This window comes from Octopus sinensis, linkage group LG24 (assembly GCF_006345805.1).
Source record: "Octopus sinensis linkage group LG24, ASM634580v1, whole genome shotgun sequence".
Classification (NCBI taxonomy): domain Eukaryota; kingdom Metazoa; phylum Mollusca; class Cephalopoda; order Octopoda; family Octopodidae; genus Octopus; species Octopus sinensis.
Window position 1 is genome coordinate 15,849,628 of NC_043020.1, and position 16,220 is coordinate 15,865,847.

General features: G+C 37.3%; 1 protein-coding gene across 1 annotated transcript in view; it reads right to left on the reverse strand.

The window, feature by feature from the left end:
• Positions 1–16,220, reverse strand: part of LOC115223849 (oxygen-dependent coproporphyrinogen-III oxidase) — a 484,483-nt gene that overhangs the window by 333,408 nt on the left and 134,855 nt on the right. Inside the window, exon 3 of the mRNA XM_036513000.1 lies at positions 581–606. The gene's annotated coding sequence lies outside the window, so the exon portion shown is untranslated. The remainder of the gene's footprint in view (positions 1–580; positions 607–16,220) is intronic.

Consider the following 16,220-nt stretch of genomic DNA (forward strand, 5'->3'; position numbering starts at 1 on the left):
CACCTGACCATAGTATAAAACAATATAAAAAAAAAACATCTGATGCCACAGAAGAGGTTCCCATGTTGATGTCATGTACAGAGCACCCAGTACACTCTGTAAAGGGGTTGGTGTTAAGAAGGGCATCCAGCTGTAAAAGCCATGGCAAAAAAGACAACTGCAGCCTGATCCAGCCCTCCGGCATATCAGCTCATGTCAAGCCATCCAACCCATGCCAGCATGGAAAATGGACAGTAAATGATGATGATGATGATGCAACCGCAGTGTACAGTACAATCATGTTATATAACCACAGTAAACAACAACTTAACCATGCTATAGAATCACAACTCATAATCAAGCCATCTGATCACAGCATAAAATATAACCAAACGAACCAACCACAGCACAGAACAACATAATTACATTATATAACTGTAATATACAACATAACCATGCTACATAACCACAACATAGCTTATAAGTAAGTCATTTAACCAGAAAATAGACTACAGCCATATAACCACAGTGCATAGCAACATAAAATGTGCATTATAAACACAATATTACAACACAAGCATGCTATATAACCACAACTTACCTTATGATTAGGCCATATGACCAGAGCCTTCAAAGAGAAAAAAAATTACCATATGATTAGTTATATGGTCAAGTAAATAAAATGCTCGGTTGTCAATTCAGAGATCATGAGTTCAAATATGTATCTAGTGTTTCATTTGTTTTGTAATTCTCTAGTGTGGGGCACTTAATTTTACATGTCTTAAGTAGTGTAAAGAGTAGCCTTGACTCTCCAGATTTTAGTCTTTTACTCTTTTACTGATTTCGGTCTGTGGTCATACAGTGGCATCGTTTGAAGGGTTTTAGTCAATCAAATTGATCCTAGATTTCATCTTATAATCATGGTACAACTTTCTGGAATTGCGAGGTTATGGGAATGTGAACAGGAGTGGCTGTGTGGTAAGTAGCTTGCTAACCAACCACATGGTTCCGGGTTCAGTCCCACTGCGTGGCATCTTGGGCAAGTGTCTTCTGCTATAGCCCTGGGCCAACCAATGCCTTGTAAGTGGATTTGGTAGATGGAAACTGAAAGAAGCTTGTCGTATATATGTATATATATGTGTGTGTGTGTGTCCGTGTTTGTCTTCCTAGCACTGCTTGAAAACCAATGCTGGTGTGTTTACATCCCCGTCACTTAGCAGTTCGGCAAAAGAGACCGATAGAATAAGTACTGGGCTTACAAATAATAAGTCCCGGGGTCGATTTGCTCGACTAAAGGCGGTGCTCCAGCATGGCCGCAGTCAAATAACTGAAACAAGCAAAAGAGTAAAAGAGTAAGAGAGTATCATGTAAAGACAAGTTACATAGACAAACATATACATCCATATATGCATGCATGTATGTGTTTGTAAATGCATGTGTACATATACACATATGTATACAAAACATACATGCATACAAACATATGTGAATATCTCTTTGAAAATCGAAGAGAAAGAAGTTAAGTATGAACAACTGCTTCAAAGCCTCCAACTTCTATATCTGAATTACACATTTATATTTATCCCAATAATAATTGGAGAACTTGGTTTTGTAAGTAAATGCCTAACTGTCAGTCTTGGAATTTCAGGAAAAGAAATCGACCAACTCATTCATACGTTACAAATACAATCTGTAAGCAGAGCAGAAAACTATGCAAAACTTTTCTCAGGTTTAAAATGTGACATTGTTTTCACTATCTGCAGTCCAAAGACGAAGCTTTGTTTCTTTGTTAGAAACCAGCTCCTTCTTCACAGGAAGAAATTAAATGATTAGATATATATTATATTACACACACATAAACACATATTCGGAAAAATTCTTAAATTAAAAATAATTTATTACAGAAAAAATCTTTTAAAAGAAAATTACCCCAAATGTTAGTTAGTTAGTTAGTTAGTTAATTTGGCTCAAAAGCAAAATAGCAAGGCCATATAGGGGGACATGGAGTTAAGTACAGGGTGGTGTTCATGTAAAGAATTCAGGCCACTTGAGGTCCAGGGAGGCTTTGAACAAAGCGGTCGTCGGCATCTTCACCATCTCGTCTGGCAGCTTGTTCCACGGATCCGCAACCCGGACGGAGAAAGCTCCTCTCCTTCGATTGAGATGAAATCGTCGCAGGTAGAGCTTTTCGGAATGACCCCGCAGCCGACGCTCTGGAGCAGGAGTGAAGAACAGCTCTTTCGAGAGGTTACACTTTCCGCTTATGATGTTGTGGGCGAGAATGAGATCACCACGGCGGCGGCGTTTTTCAAGAGAATAAAGGTCGAGCGTCCTCAGCCTTTCTTCGTAGGACAAATTTTTGAGACCATGAACCATGCGGGTAGCCAGCTTCAGGAAGATTTTGTGTAAGTGCTTTCACTGTTTTCCAGTGAATATATTATAAGCTGTGGACGCGCAATTGCCCAGTGGTTAGGGCAGTGGACTCACGGTTGTAGGATCACGGTTTTGATTCCCAGACCAGGCATTGTGTTTATTGAGCAAAAACACCTAAAGCTCCACGAGGCTCCGGCAGGGTGATGGTGGCGATCCCTGCTGTACGCTTTTGCCACAACTTTCTCTCACTCTTTCTACTGTTGGCCTGCTCACTTAGCCAGCGGGGTGGCGTTATTTGAAGGCTAAAACAATGTGAAGCGCATTGTGACCAGCGATGTGTAACAACATCTGATAGCCTGGTCGGTCACGGTGATCATGGTGATATAAGATAATCCATGTTGTAGATTGTTTCCAGCAGTGGTTTACTGCATTTAGTAAATTACATGTCTACATGGAATGAGAACTATATTGGCCAAATAAGAACATGGACCAAGTCAGGGTACATAAACAAGAATTCAAGGATCCGTCTTTTATGAATGCTCCATTTTTTAATCTCTAGATATTTGTATAAATGGGAAATTCAAGACCTTCATTTTTAAAGTTTTCTTTTACAAAATAAAGGCAGAAAATGATTAATTAAGACACACAAAAGACAAATAGTTTATAAAGATTTTCAATACGAAACTAAAACAGAAATAATGAAAACTGTTACTGAAGACAGTTACTATGATACAAATCAACTTACTTGATGTACAACTGTGTTGTATGTAAAATGTCTATTAGTTAATTAATGATACTTAATCAATGCTTAATTATTTTGCTTAATGACGAGCTACCAAAAATATAGATATGCAAATTAAGCTGCTCACCACAATAGCCTAATTTCTGATGGTTTTATATGTGTGTGTGTGTGTGTGTGTGCTGAGTGGTATATGTTAGTGAATGGGGAAGGAAACAAGGTGCATCTTCTGTGAGAGCTTTCAGCAAACCACAACTGTCAGGAGATTCTCCACCTATTTTTCTCGAACATCAGAAGTATAGACAGAATAGGTTTATATTATTTCTCTCACAGATAGAATATATATATATATATATATAATGTGGAGGTGCAATGGCCCAGTCGTTAGGGCAACGGACTCGCAGTCGTAGGATCACGGTTTCGATTCCCAGACTGGGCGTTGTGTTTATTGAGTGAAAATACCTAAAGCTCCACGAGGCTCCAGCAGGGGGTGGTGGCGATCCCTGCTGTACTCTTTCGCTGCAACTTTCTCTCACTCTTTCTTGTGTTGGCCTGCTTGCTTAGCCAGTAGGGTGGCGTCATTTGAAGGCTAAAACAATGCAAAGATAGCCTGGTTGGTCACATAATCACGTGATATATATATATGGGGTGTGATGGGTAAATTGTCACCATTCTATATTTTAAATTTTTCACATGTGCATTTTTGAATTTGATTTTGTTGACTACACAGTATAGTAGGGTCAGTCGGGCACAATCTGTGAGAAAAACAGCACTATGATGCAATTCACTCTGCCAGAAATTTGGAAACGATATGCTGCACTGCTTGGCATTCATGCTGGAAACTCCAGTATGAACATTTCAGAGTGTTTGGGTGTCAATCTGAGGACAATGCAGAAGATTCGGAAAGAGTAGGATGAGTCTAATGGTGATTACGAAGCCATGGCAGCTCAGAAAACTCAGTCTGATCATTTTCATCAGGAAAGAACTCCTGAATTTCTTGGTGAGATCCAGGCCATGATTGACAACAATCCCTCCAAATCAATCAGGTCCATCGCTATGGACATGGGAGTATCTGAGCTTCTTATCAGGCAAGTAATGCATGAAGACATTCAGTATTCCTCATACAAGATGAGAAAGGGCCAATTTTTATCCCAAGCCATCAAGGACAAGAGGAAAGACCACACTACGAAGCATTTGAACAAACTCTTGTATCCCCTCCAACTGAACATGCTTTGGTTTTTCTCAGATGAGAAAAATTTCTGCCAGGATCAGATGGTGAATACACAGAACAACTGTTACCTTGCTGTGTCCCCAAAACATGTATTGAGAGTGATAAAAATCAAACATCTGGTCAACATCATGGTGTTTGGAGTGATCACTAGTGATGGCAAAGTAATGCCTCCATTCATCTTCCCACACAGCCTCAGACTCAACACAGTGGCCTACATCAAGTGTCTGGAGGAGGTAGTGCTGCCCTGGGTCAAGAGGGTGGCTGGTAGAAGACCCTTTGTCTAGCAGCAGGACTCTGCACCATGTCACACAAGCAGGAGAACCCAGTCATGGCTATCAGACAATCTCTGCGACCATATCACCCCTAACATCTGGCCACCTAACTCCCCAGACTGCAACCCCCTTGGTTATTATGTGTGGGATGCAGTTGAGTGAGAGACCAACAAAACTCCTTGTAACACCAAAGATGAACTGAAGGCAAGGATTATGGCAGCATTTACCAACTTAATCAAGGAAACTGTCTGGAAGAGCTGCAGGAGATTCCAAAGTCATCTGGAGGCCGTGGTTGAAGCCAATGGCAATTCTATTGAATAAATTTACTCTTTAGTATTTCAAGATATTTTAATGCAATTTTGGAAAATATATCTGTTAAAATGAGATGTCAGTGTTATTTTCATTTTTGTGTAATTTAGACGACAGTTTATTCACCACACTCTGTATATATAGGCACAAGCATGGCTGTGTGGTTAAGAACATCATTTCCCAACCACATGGTTCTGGGTTCAATCCCACTAAATAGTAGAAGAGGCAATCAAATAAGTGTCTCTTCTACTATAGCATTGGGTTAACTAATAGCTCCCAACCAATGGCATTCGGTTGGGGTCCACCAATCAAATGCAGAATGTTGTACACACACACACACACACACACACACATATATATATATATATAAAGATATATATATATATATATATAGGAAATTCTATCTATGAGAGAAATAGCAATATAAACATGCTCCATATATACTTATATATATACTAGCAGTATCGCCCGGCGTTGCTCGGGTTTGTAAGGGAAATAACTATATAAGCATTTTTAGATAGTTACTTCCCTTATAGATGCCAATTCGGGCTTTCTTAGCCATTTCTGTTTTGGTGTCTTCAAGCCATGAAGTCGTTGTTCTAAAAGAACGCTGGTCTCCTTGACAACGCTTTACGACGTTGATTTCCTTACACTCCCTTCCCCACAGCTTCACGAGGGAGGGAAGAAGGGAGAGAAGCAAACAGGTGCAGATGTGAGCGTGGACGCCAACTCCGCCGCCATCGACACACGAAAAATTATGCATTAAAATAGAATAAAAAATGATGTTAAATTATTTTTAAAATCGTAGACTCATCGTAGACGCGCGCTAATAGCCAGACGGGCTCGATATGAATCACGACTATAAGATATCCGAATTTAGTTAAACTGCACCGCAAAATGTGGGAGGAGTTAGGAATCTAAATCGAAGAGGACAGACACTCACACAACTACAGTTTTATATATATAAATATAGGCTTGATGATCAAACAGGAAAACAAAAGTCAAAACATGACCTTATATAGTTTTCATAAATAATTGGCCAAGAGTATCATGTGACAGCACTAATCAAATTAGCTTCAAACGCACCGTCATCATCATCATCACATTCATTTTAATAACCAGTTTGATGTTAGCATGGATCAGATGGAATTCATTGAGGTTGATTTTCTGCGGATGGATATTCGTCTTGCCACCAACCATCACTTGTTTCCATAGCAGGTAATATTTCCCTAAGACCAGACATGTTTCCATAGAAAATTGGAAACAACAACACTTGTATGACAGTGATGCTTCACACAGATATGACGGTCTTCTTTCTGTCAATGAAATCCACTCAGAAAGTTTTGCTTGGCTGAAGACTATCGTAGAAAACACCTGCTGAAGCTGTTGCACAGTGGAACTGCAATCAAGACCACCTGTTTGAGAAGGAAATTTCTTAACTATACAACCATGCTTGCACCTCACATTCATAATTTTTTTATAACTAATTCCCATTTTTATTCAGTCTGAAAGAAATGGTAGAGAATTCGGCTGTCATTGAATATTATTTAAGACAGGGAGCTTCATTATTTCAGTGCTTCATTTCACATTCTCTGAAACTCATTGACAATATCAAAGGTAAAAGGAACTTGAAAAGATCAAAGAAAAGCAAAACGAAGAAAAAACACCTGAAGCTTAAGGTTTTGATATCTAAACCTAAGGTAAAAACATCATTCAAGAAGTAGATCATGTTGCTGTTGTTATTGATTTGACAGCAAGTGGTCAAATAAAATAGACTTAAGATGTAATGCAAAGTTGACCTTGGCAGAATTTGAACTCAAATAAAACCTAAGGTAAAACATCGTTCAAGAAGTAGATCGACTGAAAGTGGTCAAATCAAAGAGACTTAGGATCAAACAGACTTGGGATATAAAGCAAAGTTGACTTTGGCAGAATTTGAACCCAGAATGCAAGGCTAGATTAAATGCTGCTAAGCATTTTGCCCAGTAAATGCCGCCAAGGTCGACTTTGCCTTTCATCCTTTTGGAGATCGATAAATTAAGTACCAGTTATATACTGGGGTCAATGTAATCGAATGGTCACCTCCCTAAAAATTTCAGGCCTTGTGCCTATAGTAGAAGGGATTATTATTATTATTATTATTATCATCATTCAGGTGGTGAGCTGGAAGAATCATTAGCACGCCTGTCTTACTGTTTTGAGTTCAACTTTGCCTTTCATCCTTTTGGGGTTGATAAATTAAGTACTAGTCGAGTACTGGGGTCAATGTGATTGGCTATCCCCTCCTCACAAATTCCAGGCCTTGTACTTAAAGCAGAAAGGATTATTATTACTATTATTATTATTATTAAAGACTGAAAGATGGCAGAATTATTAGCATGTTGGACAAAATGCTTTTTGGCATTTATTCCAACTTTACATTCTGAGCTTAAATTTCACCAAGGTTGGATCAATAAAATAAGTACCAATCTACCATGGAGTTTCCTTCCCCAAAAGTTCAGTCCTTGTACCTATCGTCAAAAGAATTATTACTATGTTATTATCAAAGTCATCGAGAAGACAGCAAAGTGGCAGAATCGTTAACACACTAGGAAAAATGCTTAGCAGCATTTCGTCTGTCTTTATGTTCTGAGTTCAAATTCCATCAAGGTTGACTTTGTCTTTCATTCTTTCAGGGTTGACAAAGTAAGTACCAGTTGAATACTAGGGTTGATGTAATTGACTTACCCACTTCCCCTAAAATTACTGGCTTTCTACTGAAATTTGAAACCATTATTAAAATAATAGAGATGAGGTGTGGGGTGGAAAGACCTAGCTGCTATTACTGGCAGATCTTGCAACCGCATACAGACTCTCTCTCACTCACTCACTGGTCCAAGAAATATATAATTTTATGTTTCTATGAGTAGGAAGTGCTCCTGCCTTAAACCATTTCAATACCAACCAACCTGAGACTGCCACTAACTCCATAGAATATAAGCATTTATTTTTAGCTGTTAAAATTTAAATTAAAATCTCTTGTCATAATGTAATTTAAAAACATTTTGTTGAACTACATCTCAAGCTTAATAATAACAAAATCAGTTATATTATTAAATTTTTCAAAATATTTAGTTTACAAAATAATTTAAAACACATATTCAAGATATTTTCTTTAAAGACATGCTCATGAAAGGCTTAAAGAATGGTATGTCTATAGAGAATGTTTTAAAGATAACAAAATTAAAGCAAAGCAGCAGTCTAAAGTTGGTTGGATTCTACCTTGTTTTATATTTCAAGAGATTTTTCACCCCTAAACCTCTATATAGTTATCCATAGCAATTGCATGTGTGTGTAATGATGTGTGAATGTGTGTGTGTGTGTGTGAAAGAAAGAGAGAGAGAGTATTTCTTTATTCACCATAAGGTTGAGAAAAAGAGGGGACAATACGGGGGGGGGACAGACAAAACAAAAGTTGGGGTCAGGGTATCGAATGAATAAACAAACAATTAAAATATATACAATTAAATGAGAATGTAGAAGACACTTTCTCCGAGGTGCCACACTTCTTATCACACAGTCATGATTGCTCTCTCTCTCTCTCCCCTCCCCCCGCTCTCTCTCTCGTCTTCTCCAGATCCCTAAGAGAGAGAGAGAGAGAGAGAGAGAGAGAGAGAGAGGGAGAGAGAGAGAGCAATCATGACTGTGTGGTAAGAAGTTTATTTCCTAACCACATGGTTCTGGATTTAGTCTCACAATGTGGCACCTCCGCAAAGTGTCTTCTACTATAGCCTCAGGTCAGTCAGGTCCTTTTGAAAGGATTTGGTAGATGGAAACTGAATCAGCCTGCTGTATATGTGTGTCTTAGTCCCCTACCACTGCTTGATAATTGGTGTTGGTGTGTTTATGTTGTCATAACTTAGCAGCTTGGTAATACGAGACTAACAGAATGAGTTCCAGGCTTAAAAACAAAAGTACCGGACTTGACTTGTTCAAGTAAAACCCTTCAAGATGGTGCCCCAGCATGGCCATGGTCTAATGATTGAAACACTGAAACCACTAAAAGATTATATATCTATATATATATAATAGAAATATATTACAAAAAGAAAATAGAAACTACACGTGGAAATGTAAGGGGGAAGTAAGAAGAAAAATAAGCGAAAATGCACATTGGAGATAAAAAAAAAGTAAAGGCTTTTTATGAAAAGTAACGATAGATATATACAATTAGATTAACTAAGGTAGAAATAAAAGTAATAAAAGTCATTATTGTGAATTGTTAAAGAGATTCAAAAGCATACGGTTTCCTGAATTTACTTATCATTGCTTTGAATGTACACCGATAATGAACGGTGTCATATATATATATATATATATATAATATATATATATATATATATATATATACATACATGTACACTGCAACATAATTTCTTACATGTACACTGCAACATAATTTCTACATGTACACTGCAACATAATTTCTTACATGTACACTGCAACATAATTTCTACATGTACACTGCAACATAATTTCTTTTCCTCAACAGGCCCTGCCCTATTTAACATTGCCCCGAGGGAGATCAAAGAGGAAAAGGATCCCATCAACTTTAAACAGAGTCTGGATAGATTCCTTCAAAGAATAACAAATAAGCCACCCATAATTGGATACAACTCACCCAACAAGAACTCACTACTTGAACAAAACTTGACTTAAACTGGATTCGAATACTCCTATCAGGTGGTGCTATTAAGTTAGACATGGCCTGGACCAATCTTTGGTCGAAACATTCTAAGTTTTATATATTATATTTTATATATTATATATACACCACACACACATATATATATATATATCTATAGAATATGAAGGGTTTAGTTCACTGATGATCTAAACTAATAGGTACGCTGTGTAAGTGCTATAATTGGTCATCTATTAGGTTCCAAGTTCACAGCTGAGGCTAGATCTAGTGATCTGTGGTAGGCTTCCAAAGGAAAACAAAACGAAGGCCAGAGGAGTATCTCTTGACCTGAGATACTTTTCCTGCCTATATATATATATATATATATATATATATATATATATATATATACATACATATATACATACACATATATACATATATATACATACATATATACATATACACATATACACATACACATATATACATATACACATATACACATATATACATATATACAAATATACACACAAACACACACAAACAGATCAGATAATACACATATACTACTTATGTGCTATCACAACATACTGTACTTTGACATGATGTCTTGACACATTATTTTGACATGCTATGTCTTAATATAGTATGTCAAATAGTATGTGTTTGACATGTTGTGTCTTGACATTGCATGTGTCCTGTTATACTATTTCTTGACAACTCTGTTTGACATATTGTTTGACACATTGCATCTTGATGGTATGTAATAACACTGTGTCTTGACAATTTGAGTGTTGACATATTGTTTTGAGATAGTATATACAAGGTGTCAACACAATATACATTACATTTTAAAAGAATATGTCTAATGCCTTGACATCATGAGGTACTGTCGAGACAGTACGTCACAGTATATAGCTTGTAATAAGGCACAGAATGACGAGGTGGCTACTGAGGGGGTACCTGATAATAATAGGAAGAAAAATATAATGTAGAGTGGCTAGCTAGTAGTGCCAACACAGAATATGTAGCATGGATGAGGAGGAGGAGGAAGAAGAAGAAGAAGAAGAAGAAGAGGGAGGAGTAGGAGGAGTAGAAGGAGGTGGAAAAAAACAGGTGAAGCAGGTGTGTTTAAGTAGAAAATGTCTGAAATTTGTTGTTTCTAAAGAAGAGAGAAACAAAGAATAGAAAAGAAAAAAAAAAATAACAAAAAAAAAGCAGAAAAATGAAAATCAATAAGAAACTAAAGCATTGATACAGCAGCTGAAAGTATGTAGGTTGTTGTTGTTGTTGCTGTAATTGTTGTTGTTGTTGTTGTTGCTGCTGTTATTGTTGTTACTGTTGTTCTAGCTGCTTTAAGACAAACAAACAATAACACATGGCTGCTAAAGAGTCAATAATAATAATAATAATAATAATAATAATAATAATAATAATAACACCAACAATAATGATGATGATGATGTTAATGATGATGATGTTAATAATAGTAACAACAACAACAACAACAGATGGGAAGGGCAAGGCCTGTATCTGTTAAAACTGAAACATGAGGTAGATAGAAGAATCAGGTTAAGTTTACTGATATTTTCAATCCAGATTTTTAGTGGGTGGTCACTTTCTTGTTTGCAATTATTTTCTATCTTAGTTATTGATTTGCTTCACTGCAATCTAGGTTTGTTACTTTATTTTATTTTATTTGATTTGATTTGATTTGATTTGATTTTTTTTTTTTTTTTTGAGCTTTATTATGATTTTCAATAAACATTGTTTCTAGGGCAAGTGAAAATACAAAGAAACCACATTTATATATGATATCATTGTCTCGTTACTGTTACTCGTTACTCTTCCGATAATGAACCCGCCTGAGACCACCCTTGGTTCCAATGACAGAGACTTCCTGTCTTAAAGCGATCTAAATTAAAACCTTCCATCAAGATTTCTCGTTAATTTATGTTCCAAACATCAGCTTAATAACAACAGTTATTTTTACTAAATTCCTCATTACTCTCAAAAATTAATTGAAATGCAAGCAGTATATTTCAACAGAAATATGATAACAAAAGGGTTGATATTGATTTTTAACACGAGCACATGACCCCAAAAATTGGTTAAGGGATATTATTATCCATTCATCCATCTATTTCCATGAGGATCATAGGGGCTGGAAGGCCTGTGGCTTGGTGGTTCGGGGGTCGCACTCCCGTTTGCAAGATCGTGGGTTTGATTCCTGGACTGAGTGGTGTGTTGTGTTCTTGTCTAAGACTCTCTCTTTTACTCTTTTACTTGTTTCAGTCATTTGACTGCGGCCATGCTGGAGCACCGCCTTTAGTCAAGCAAATCGACCCCGGGACTTATTCTTTGTAAGCCCAGTACTTATTCTATCGGTCTCTTTTTGCCGAACCGCTAGGTGACGGGGGACGTAAACACACCAGCTGTCAACCAATGCTAGGGGGACAAACACAGACACACAAACATATACACACACACTTATATATATATATATATACATATATACGACAGGCTTATTTCAGTTTCCGTCTACCAAATCCACTCACAAGGCATTGGTCGGCCCGGGGCTATAGAAGACACTTCATTTCACATTGCTCCAGTCCACTCAGCTGGCAAAAATGAGTAATCCTGCGATGGACTGGTGTCCCATCCAGGTGGGAAATATACATACCTTGGAAACTGGGAAACCGGCCCTTATGAGTGGGAGAGTGGCAGAATTGTTGGTGCATCAGCAGAGATGCTTCACGGTGTATCTTCCAGCTCTCTACATTTTGATTGCGAATTCCACCTTCCTGGAGAAAGAATGATAAACCACTCCAGTTTTCATCCCAAGTCTAGTCATAGAAGTTCTAGTAACCTGCTTAATGGCAGTAGGGGAGGGCATGGGCTCTCCTAGAGAGTGCTGGAGAAGGTTCACAAGCACAGGACCCGCTCAAGGGCAGACTACTGCTAGACTAGACATGGGGGTAGAGTCTTCAGTCATGCCTTCCATAAGGTTCTGTTAGAAGCCACTCTCAGTAAATGTTCTAAGTAAAATCCCTGAGTAAACCCAACCAAGGCTATGGATATTAGCCAGCCATCTCACTCTTGTTCTATTCCTGTAAAATCTCTCCTGTGATTTATTCCTCAGCTACTCTAACCACATGGGCTATCATCATCATCATTCTTATGACCCTTCATCCATTCAGGGCTGATAAAATAGGGTACCAGTCAAGTATTGAGGTTGATACAATCAGATCTCTCTCTCCCACTAAAATTGTTGGCTGTGTGCCACTGTAACTGACTAGCCCCTCACCTCAAATTTTAAGCCTTGTGCCTACAGTAAAAAGGATTATTATTATCGTTATTGTTAAGGGCATAGTTTATGTAAAACATAAGCATCAAGTTATACAGTATCCATCTATGGGCTTCCGTCTTCCATACAGTTCCCATCCACCCAATATTACTCATAAGGCATTGGTCATCTCAAAAGGGAAACAGAAAACACTTAACCCAGGTACCATGAAGCAGGATCGAACCCAAAACCACAGTGGTTAAGGAGCAAATTTCTTAACGACACAACCACCTCAGAACCATGCCTGCGCCTAGATATATGAATGTGTTTATGTGTGAGAATATATATATATATATATATATATATATATATATATACACATGTGTGTGTGTGTGCGTGTATGTATATATATATGTGTGTGTGTGTGTATGTATATATATATATATATATATATATATATATATAATATATATATATATATATATATGTATACATATGTATATATACATATATAGGATAATACCATCAATAATATATATATATATATATATATATATATATAGTATATATATATATACATACATATATGTATACATATGTATATGTACATATATAGGATAATACCATCAATAATAAATATATATATATACATGCATATATGTATACATATGTATATATACATATATAGGATAATACCATCGATAATAAATATATATATATATATATATATATTATAATATATATATATATATATATATACATATGTATATGTACATATGTATATGTACATATATATATGCATATATGTGTGTGTGTGCATGTATGTATACACACACTGGCATATATATCAATATATAATGTCAAGGTATATATAGAGATATGCTTGTGTGCGAATGTACGCAAATGTGTGTAAAATTAAAGCTTCGTGCTGTCATCACACCAAGCAAATAAATAAAATTCTAATCTATATATTGAGTGTTTTCCCTCTCGTCTTTATCTCCCCCACCACCAAACACACACATTATTGATGTTTATGTGTGTATGCAGGTATGTATAATATATATTCATATGCACATCTTTTGTTTGGTCATATACATATGTATGCATAGGTGTTTGTGTGTGTGTGCGATTGTTTGCCGTGCGTACTTACATACCTCTACTCATATAGACACATATATTGTCATACCTATACATATATAGAAACATATAGACACACACACATACTGTCATACCTATATATAGACACATACATACGCATACTGTCACACAAACATATATATCTATAGAGGCATACATACCACATACACATTCACACATACTGTCATGCCCATATTTATAGCCACATGCATACCACATACATGCACATACACACACACAGTCACATTCATATATATATAGAGAGACATATACACATCACATATACACACACATATTGTTACATCCATATAGGCACATACACACCACACACAGTCACACACACAGTCATATCCATATAGACACATACACACCACACACACACACACACACACACAGTCACATCCATATAGATACATACACACCACACAAACACACACTATCACATCCATATATATAGACACAAGCACCACACACACACACACACACACACACACATTCCGTCACATCCATACATAGAGACACACATCCGTACACACAGACACATATAACCCCACAAACACACTCACACATACTCATACATAGGCATACAGACACATACATACACATACTTATCACATGCACACACACACCTATATATAAGCACACCTTTATACACAGGTACACAGAGAAGCACTCGTGTCTATTCACCAAAATCTGACCTCCTCGATAAGATTTCTGTTGAGATTTTGAATTATGATGATAATTGAGAAGTTGTGAAAGAAACACTGATTTTACGGTTGTTGAACAAAGTAGAAGAAGGCAGAGATGAGAGTTCTGCTGAGTGATTAATGAATATTCCATGACCGAAGCTCTTAAATTCACATTACATAACTGCTGCTTCGCAGCATTAGCTTAAAAGCAAGATAAACCTCGACATATCTACATCTCTTAGCGACACAAAAATAACATACTCATTTAATATTGCTGCCCTGACTAAGAGATTCTCCCGTGCACAATAACACAACAAGGGCTTTGGAGTTCAAATCTCAGTTTGGCTTGATTTTTTTTTTTTTTTATCTGGAAGAAATGGACACAGTATTGCCTGGAACAGTATGCCTGACTGACAAACAGTCTTCATTCAGATATCCTGGATTGCTATCTGAAATGGAGTCATCCAGTTGGTAACAAAAGACTGATTAACACATCTGCAGCAATCCCTGACTCTTATATTCCCTGTGTCCGCTCTATGTCCATCCTGTTCCTACCACAACAGCCTATGATCCTTTGAACTAGCTTCTGGCATACTCTCCTTGCCTAAACCCTTCTGATACACTAAATTTTGCTCCTTTTCTTACCCCACAACTGTGTAATAATCGGAGTTGTGCTTGCATAGCAAGTGATTTGATCTGAGATCATGTGCTGGAACGAAAACAATTGCAGCGTGGAAGGTGTTTGTAAGCCATTTAAGAAACACACAAAAGCCGTTCGATTCACTTCAACATTAAGTTTAATTTGTCAAATTAAACTTAAATGTTGAAGTGAATCGAACGGCTTTTGTGTGTTTCTTAAATGGCTTACAAACACCTTCCACACTGCAATTGTGTAATAATCCCTAGGTGCCATACTAATCACTTTTGCCAATTCTTTCTCTGGAGGAAATGAGCACAGAATAGCCTAGGACAGTATGCCTGACTGACAAATAGGTTCCATCCAAACATCCTGGATTGCTATCTGAAACAGTCAAGTAGCTGATGGCAAAAGACTGATTTACGCATCTATAGCAACCCCCGACTTTTATACTCACTGTGTCCTCTCTATGTGTCTATTCTGTTCCAACTACAACAGCCTATGATCCTTCGAACTAGCTACTAGCATACTGCCCTTACTTGGACCCTCTTGACACACTCAATTTTTTTCCTATTCTTATTTCTTTAGAGCCCACAAGGGGCTACACACAGAGGGGACAAACAAGAACAGACAAACGGATTAAGTCGATTACATCGATCCCAGTGCGTAACTGGCACTTATTTAATCGACCCCGAAAGGATGAAAGGCAAAGTCGACCTCAGCGGAATTTGAATTCAGAAGGTAACGGCAGACGAAATACCGCTGAGCATTTCGCCCGGCATGCTAACGATTCTGCCAGCTCGCCGCCTTTATTTTTTCTCCTATTCTTACCCCACAACTGTGTATTAACCCTTTAGCATTTAAAGCAACCATATCTGGCCCAAATATGCTACCTGCTTTAT